Below are 9,042 nucleotides of genomic sequence, written 5' to 3' on the forward strand. Positions count from 1 at the left end.
CATAAATATCCAAAGAATGACTTTGATCTGGGTTAGGTCTCATGCCAGTTCCTGAAACAGTCATCACTGCCAGCAGAAGTGGGATTAGAACTGAGTCCATGTACTGTATTTTCCAGAATAAGGCTATGCTTCCATAGCATGGAGACTTTAAAAAAATAATAATTCAATGGCTTCAAGAAAATGGAGATAAACTTCTCTCTAATGTTATAACCTGAGGTAATATTCCATAATAGTAAGGACTTGCTCCATGTAGTCATTCAGAAATCTAGATTTCTTCTACTTTGTTTTCCTATCAGCCCCTAGTGTCTGTTAAACCTGGGGGAAAGCAAATTCATGCTCCAGCTTCCGAGAAAGAAAATAGAGCACAGATGAAATATTCCTGCTGTCTTCCGGCCTCAGCCTAGAATTTTATACATTACTTTTGCTCACTGTCCCTTGGCCCAATCTTAGTCACACGGCCAATGCTAAATGCAAAGGAATTGGGGAAATGTAGTCTAGCTATGCTCCCAGGAAATAACAGGGAGTATGAACAATAATAGTTTCCATACCATGGACCCAACTATGTGGCTTAGGAAGAGGTAACAAATATCACATCCAACCCATGTAGAATGAATTCCCCATGGAAAGGAGGGTTCCAATACCAGAAAACAGGGAACAGATGATGTTCAGGCAAAAATAACAGATGTCCCCTACAGATAAGTACAGAATGGTACATTCAAGGACATGTTGAAAGTCAAGCATGGTCAAAAGTGCAGGTCTCAGAATCAAGTACTCTCTAGCCAACTAGATCAGTATTTCTGAGAGTATGTGTTTCAGAACGCTTCAGTAGTGCGTAATGTAGGGGAAGAAAATAAAATGTTATCTCTACCCTTCAGAGTTGTTAGTTGGCATGGATCCCTGTAACAAAAGACAGGCTAAAAAGAGAAAAGTAAACAGAAGTTTAATAACATGTATTCCTCATATATGCATGGGAGATAACCCAAAGAAGTAAGTAAATCTCAAAAGTGTGATTTTGAATTCAGGCTTAAATACCATCATCTGCTGAAACAAAGAAAGGAGGGTGTGGGAAAAGGGTTGTTATGGAGAGATGCCCAGAAAAAGCACAGTAAAGAAGGGTGCATTAGTCTGTGCTCCTGCTGCTAATAAAGACATTCCCTGAGATTAGGTAATTTATACAGGAGAGAAGAGGTTTAATGGACTCACAGTTCCATGTGGCAGGAGAGGCCTCACAATGATGGTGGAAGATGAAGGAAGAACAAAGGGACTTCTTACATAGCAGCAGCAAAAGAACTTGTGCAGGGGAACTCCCATTTATAAAACCATCAGATCTCATGAGCTTTATTTGCTACCATGAGAATAGCATGGGAAAGACCCGCCCTTATGATGCAATTACCTTCCACAGGGTCCCTGTTGCAACACATGGTAGTTGTGGGAGCTACAATTCAAGATGAGATTTGGGTGACGTCACAGCCAAACCTTATCAAAGGGTAAGATTGGTTATGCAGATTTAAGTCAGTGTATTCTTCATTGATGAGTGCAATTTAGTCATCCTTCTTTTCTTGGTAGAGATAGGGAGATATCCTTACTGACAGAAAGTTCCTTTGTAAATATAAATTTCCCTTATGAAAGGACAACTTCTACTCTCTTTTCAGAGCTTTCCCTGAGTCTGCAGTTCCTCAAATTAATCAGCTCAAAATAACCTTCATGCCAAACAGAAATATTTTGGGGTATCATATTCTGGTCTCCCATAGTCATATTTTGGGGCAGCATATTTTGGTCTTCTACAGTTTTTCTTCACACATATTTTTCACATATTTTTGCCTCCTGCAGTAACTTAATGTTATTCTTTTAAAAGAGACTTGTGGGCTTGGAAAGCACAGGGTTAACCAAAATAAAGCAGATCAGTTTTCAACACACTAATCTTCAAGTTTGCAACTTGTGCCAAGCTCCTGTAATGTCATTAAAGCATCAAGGCATTAACATATTGCCAGCAGACCAAGACTACAAGAAAGTCTGCCCCTGAGCAAGAGACAGACAAGTTTTGGGGCTGCAAAGTGGTGGGCAGGGCCACCACTACTGGGCTGGGCTAGGACAGATAGCCCAACCATGATGACTGGAGCCAGCGGCAGTGGGGAGGATAAGATCAGCTAGGCCACTGTTGATGAGATCAACAGTGAGGGGCAAGGAACAGAATTCTGAGTGATACCTGAGCAGTGACACAGTGGACATCAATTCATAACAAAATTCTCTCTTAGGTTAGGCTTCACTGGCAAAAGATAAAGCCTGGTCTCAAATCTCATGATTCCCGTTCTCTAAAACTGTGCTATCCAATACAGTGGCCACAAATCCCTGTCCATTATGGGATTATCTAATAGGAAATCATTATATGCTACTGATCATTTGCAATGAAGTTACTGCAGATTAACAAACTGAATTTATTTTATTTTAATGCATTAAAATTTAAAAACTGAAGGAGCATAAAATATTTTTCTATTAAACACAAATGTAGTGTTTTGGTAGGTCTGCATTCACTTCAATCGTTGAAAAATTAACATCTGAATTGACTTGTGCTCTCCCTATAAAACACATACTAGATTTCAAAGACTTAATATAAAAAAGAGTGTGAAATATCTCAATAATTTTTGTATTGATTATATGCTGAAATAATATTTTGAATGTGTTAGTTTAAGTAAAATTATTAAAATTATTTAACGTGGCTTCCAGAAAATTTCGAGTTTTGTATGTGGACAGTGCTGCCTCAATCTTGTAAGATCAATTCCCCAAAGCAGGTCCTACTTCCCCAGACCACTTATGATGTCCTCAGATGCCCTCCAGATTCCTGTTACAGAGTTATCACAACTAATCAACAGACTTAAGGTAAAAGTTAAAAAAAAAAAAAAAAAGAAAAACCAATTAGAAAATCCATTAATTTGCATATTTCTGAACTTGAATCATTTGTTTCAACCCATTCTTCCTTTGCCTGCCTCATACAAATTAGTACCTGTCAACAAAAGTAATGTGTTTGAACTTTACAGGAATGCAAAAAATTCCCATGCTATGTCTTTTCTAATGATAAGACAAGATCAAACAAATTTTCACCCCCCAAAATAAAAGACAGTTAAATCAAGATCTAAGACATGTATTAAATTAAAAAGTGACTGTCCTTCAAGCTAAATCTCTAAACAGCACTTTAATTCTTTTGTTGGATTCTATATTCAGACATCAGCCACATTCCAAAACAAAGAAATCAAGGAGATTGAAAAGGTCTATTTTGTATAAACTTTATCTGTGAGCCTGACATAGTAAAATCAACCAGTGTATACCGAGAAACTGTTCTGTGCCAACACTTAGGGGCTTTCTAGAGTAAGCGTCTCCCCCCTGCTGATACCTATGTGTCCCCATATTTGTAGGACATGACTCTTTCATGCCCTAACCCCTGCTGACAGGACGGGGGTGGGGCGGGGGGGTGGTCTGTATCTGACCAAAGCTGGCCAATCAGAATCCTTTCTTGGAATTTGGAACTGGAACACAGAAACTAGACTGCACTTAATTTCTAATGAGTATTTGAGTTAGTAGATCTGGAAATGCAGAGGCTGGGACCAACATGTGTGGACAGGAACACAGTAAGATAATCCACAGTAAGACCCAGGAAAAATAAAGTTGATATACCAATAGGAGCAGAGTCAAGAAATAAACTCTTCTGAAAAAAAAAAGCAAAGTAATCTTGGATTCAAATTTTCTAGTCCTGGATCCAATACCAAATGACACAGCTCTATAATTATTACTCTACTACAGTTAACACGGGTACCTTCAGACATTGAATACCTTCCTCACTTTTTCTTTCTGAGCTTAGCTGGTTTGAATTAGTTTCCGTTCTGACAAAAAAGTGATTCCCCTCTTTATTCAACCAGGCACTGCTACTCCTTGTCCTTTATGAGATTATTTAATAAGAAATTAATAAAAGTAATTATAAGGAATTAATTAATGATAAAATACAGTACCCTGTTAGAAAAGGGTTAAAGGCTGATTATCTTGAATGGATATTTTAAGTTAAATTTAAACAAATATATGTGGTAGTCATACACTCCTATTACTATATTAAAAGTGGAAAGAGGAGATAACAAAAGCAAGAGGAAGAAAATAAAAAAGGGGAAACCAAGGCAGCTTCTGACTTTTATGTTCTTTTCTTCAGCACTGTCGGCTCTTCTCCTTTTTGTTTTTACAAAATCCTCCAACAAAGATAAGCTCGATGAGAATCCAAAAAGTCAGAATGTACAAATTAGCAACTAGTTTGTGAGCATCTTATAGGATGCTTACATTATATAAGATTGTTGGGAGAATCAGCAGGTTAAAAAGCATTGATCCTTACGTGCAGAAAACTACAGTCTAGTCAACAGCGTAACTCCAGCACCAGAATCATTACATGACCATAGAAAATTGAGGTGATTGCCTTGTGCCTGAGTCCCAGAAAACATGGGTGGGTCTCATGGTATTCAGGTATTCAAGAGAAATATACATGCCCCAAGCAGAATCAGATTCGCAGCCAAATGGAATACACAGACTTTCTTGGGGGGAGACGAACTCATAGCAATGAAAGTGATACTGAGCATTAAGTCTGAAGAGCAAGTTAAAGAGAAAGTGTGTGTCTTTATAGTAGAATGATTTATATCTTTTAGATATATACTCAGTAATAAGATTGCTGGGTCAAATGATATTTCTTCTTCTAGATCTTTAAGGAATCACCACACTGCCTTCCACAATGGTTGAAGTAATTTACACTACCAGCAACAGTGTAAAAGTGTTCCTATTTCTCCACATCCTCTCCAGTATCTGTTGTTTCCTTACTTTTTAATGATCGCCATTCTAACTGGTGTCAAGATGGTATCTCATTGTGGTTTTGATTTGCATTTCTCTAATGACCAATGATGATGAGCTTTTTTTCACATTTGCTGGCCACATAAATGTCTTATTTTGAGAAGTATCTGTTCATATTTTTCACCCACTTTTTGATAGGATTGTTTTCTTCTTGTAAATTTGTTTAAGTTCTTTGTAGATTCTGGACAGTATGTTTATTGCAGCACTAATCACAATAGCAAAGACTTGGAACCAACCCAAATGCCATCAATGATAGACTGGATAAAGAAAATGTGGCACATATACTGCATAGTATATGGTATACTATGCAGTCATTAAAAAGGATGAGTTCATGTCTTTTCAGGGACATGGATGAAGCTGGAAACCATCATTCTCAGCAAACTGTCACAGAAACAGAAAACTAAACACTGCATGTTCTCACTCATAAGTGGGAGTTGAACAATAAGAACACATGGACACAGGGAGGGGAACATCATACACCAGGGCCTGTCAGGGGGTGGGGAACTAGGGGAGGGAGAGCATTAGGAGAAACACCTAATATAGATGACGGGTTGATGGGCACAGCAAACCACCATGGCATGTGTATACCTATGTAACAAACCTGCACTTTCTGCATATGTATCCCAGAAGTTAAAGTATAATTGTAAAAAAGCAGAAAACCTATTCAAGTGTACATGAAACATTTATCAAGATAGCTCATACATTGGACCATAACAAAAGTCTTAATAATAAACTTTAAAAAAAAAAGAAATCTTTACATTTCAGTGTAAAGATGAGAGGATGCATATTGAGATAATCATGAGGGAAGAGTGGGCCAGGGTGAGCAGCTCAGAAGAAAGACTGAGAAGAGCCAAGAGCTAGTGTGATGCCCTGTGGTTTGGGGCAGGATAAGAGGTCTAGGGATGGAATGGCACTCAGGATGGTGAGTGGTCTGACAATGGACATTGTCCGAGGCACATAGAGTCCAGTGCCAACCCATAATCCCACAGACCCTCAAAGGCAAAATCTACCCCAAACTAACACTTCCTATCTTTAAATGACAGCTGAACGTTTGCATTTTAGCCGTTGTGCCTAGAGTTGGTTTACTTAGTCGAAGGCATTAATTTTAAAGATGAGGCTATTGAGGGCCCGAGAAGTTACGTAATTTGATCAAACGCAAACCGCTAGTGGCAGAGTCAGGACTAAAATATAAATGTCCTGATAGTCCAAGTTTTCTATTGAAAAATTCCTTTTGAAGTCCAACTTTTATAAAACTCTAACTTTTAGTATTGTGTTTTAAAATACAAATGTCCTGCTATTCAGTCCAAGTTTTCTATTGAAAACTTCCTTTTCCCTTCTAAGCTGCTCTATTAAAAATTCATAGAGAGCTTTACACATACAAATTCTTCCAAACATAACACCTTAATATCCTTTCACTATTTCCAACAATAGACCTGGGTTTTTTATCTCTCCATGTATAAATAGAAGTAAAGTAAAAGAGGAAAAGGTAACTGAGAACTGGATTGGTGAAAAGAAACCAGTGTGAAAGCAAAATTTGATCTGAATTTTGAAAAATAAGTTCAATTTAGAAAGAGGGAAGAACAAAGGAGATTCTCAGGAAAATAAAGAAGTTTCCCACTGAGTCAGTCGCAGTGACTCAGACCTGTAATCCCTGCACCTTGGGAGGTTGAGGTATTTAAGCTCAAGGGTTCGAAAGCAGGCTGGGTAACATGGCAAAACCCCATCTACAAAAAATAGAAAAATTAGCTGAATGTGTTGGATACACACTTGTAGTCCCAGCTGTTTGGGAGGCTGAGGTGGGAGGATTGCTTGAGTCTAGGAGGCAGAGGCTGCAGATTGAGCCACTGCACTCTAGCCTGGGCAACAGAGCAAGACTCCATCTCAGACAAAAAAAAAAAAAAAAACAGTTCCTGACTGAGAAAGTGATTATGGAGGCCCATGTCTTGCAACAGGATGAAGGGAAAGAAGTGGAACAAAGAGAGAGGGAGGGGAAAGGCAGAGAGGGAGATCCTCCAGTTACAGTCTTCGAGTTACAAAGGATACAAAGAGCTCTCAACATCATAGAGCTGAACAACTGTTTGTTTGAGACTTTGAAAGGCAGAAATAGCAGAGGTTAACATTGGCTAATCACTGAAATATATTTGAAATTGTAAGAGGCAGGATCTTTCCTGATAGGAGTCCTAGTGAAATGCAATAATACTATTTATAACTTTGAATATTCTTCATGTTTTAAAATCCAAAGAAAGTCTTTCATACTCCAGTGGTTCATTCTGACATTTGACCTTCCATTCTATAACCTGACCCCACACTTGCTTGATGTGTCCCTCCATTCATCTCAAGGATTGCCTGAAATTCACCCAGAGAAGGAGTCCAGATATTCTCCTCTCTTATTTTTTAAAAATGTTTGTTTTATCAAATATATGTACATAGTTTTAATTATCAAGTAGTAGCACAATTATTAAATGATTATTATATTATTTTTAAGCCCGAAAACATTTTTGAAGCCTAAAAACAGAACTTCCACAAGTACATCTCCTGCCTACTAGAGTCTCACCCATTACTATGGAAGAGCTTAGATGAGGCCAGACACCCACTTGTGTACTAGATCCCATCCCCTTCCATCTGCTCAGTTGATGTGCTCAAAAAAGCCTTCCCTCTTTCTTGTAGCATTCTTATTTTCTCCCTCTACTGAATCACTTTCATTAACATATAAACATGACATTAATTCTCCCATTTAAAAAAAAAAGATTTGCCTTGGTACCATCTGCCTCCATCAGGTTCCACGGCTTTTCTTTCTGTTGCACATGTCCACAAAAACTACCCGATAGAGTTGCAACATTCACCATCCTCCATTTCTCTCCTCCCATCTCTTTCCAACCCACCACAGTCAGTCTACCATCCCCACCACTCCACTGAATTTTTCTTGGGTTCACAATGACTCTCTTATGCCAAATTTCTCTCCTAACCTGACCTGGCAGCAGCGTTTCCACTCTCCTCCTAGAAACACTGTCTTCACTCAGCTTCCAACACACCATGCTTTCCTGATTCCTCTTCCCTCTCTATTCATTCCTACTGAATCTTGCTGCCTCCTCCTCATCTCTCTGACCCCTCATTGTTGAATTTCCTCCAGATTCCATCCAGACCTTTCATTTTGACTGTACTCACTCCCTGTGTGATCCCATCCAGTCTCAAAGCTTTAAATTCCATCTACACATTGATGGCTGCCAAATTTGTATCTCTAGCCTAGACATCTCCCCCTTAAACTCCAGACTTATCACTATCCAAGTGTCTACTTGGATAGGACATTGTTTACTAGAATACCTAGTAGACAACTCAAACTTGATACATTCAAGTTTACATGCCAGGCAGTCTGCTTCCCATCTCACTTGATACAACTCCATTCTTCCAGTTGCTTAGACAACAAACGCCAGAGTCATCATGAAATCCTTTTTCTCTCACCTCCTGTAACAAATCCATCAATGACTTCTACTAAATTTATCTTCAAATTATATCCACAATTTAGTCATTTCTCACCACTCCACTTTCTGCCATTACCAGTTGTCTGGATCAGCTCAGTAGCTTCCAATCTAGTCTCCCTACTTTGCCCTTTCCCCCTTTTTGGTATAGTTTTAAAGTAGAGAGGCCCTTTGAAAATATTAACCAGATCACATTCCTCTTGTGTCTGCAATCCTCCAAGGACTTCCTATCTCACACAGACTACTGGCCAAATTCCTTACTGAAACCTATAAAGCCCTTTCATCTGCTCCCTACTGTCTAAGCTCACCCCCTTCCTCTTCCCCACCCCATGGTGTTGGCCACATTGGCCTTTGGAACTTCTTGAACGTTCCTGGAATGATCTTGCCTTAGCATCTTGGCACTTGCTGGTTCTGCTGCCTGGACTGTTCATCCCCAAATACCTGCATGGATAGTTTCTATATTTCTTTCAGGCTCTGTGCAGATATTTTCAGTGAACATTTCCCTGACCCTAATGTCTAAAATTTTAATTCCTTTTCCTGACCTAACCTATTACCTTTTCCTGCCTTGTTTCTTCTTTTTTTCTTTAACACTTATTACTGTCTAACTTACTAAATTTTTACTTAGTTATCATGTTTATTGTTGTTCTTTTTCATTAAAATGTAGGTTCCATGTAAGCAGGGATTATTGTAT

Source organism: Callithrix jacchus, chromosome 9 (genome assembly GCF_049354715.1).
Source record: "Callithrix jacchus isolate 240 chromosome 9, calJac240_pri, whole genome shotgun sequence".
Taxonomy (NCBI): Eukaryota; Metazoa; Chordata; class Mammalia; order Primates; family Cebidae; genus Callithrix; species Callithrix jacchus.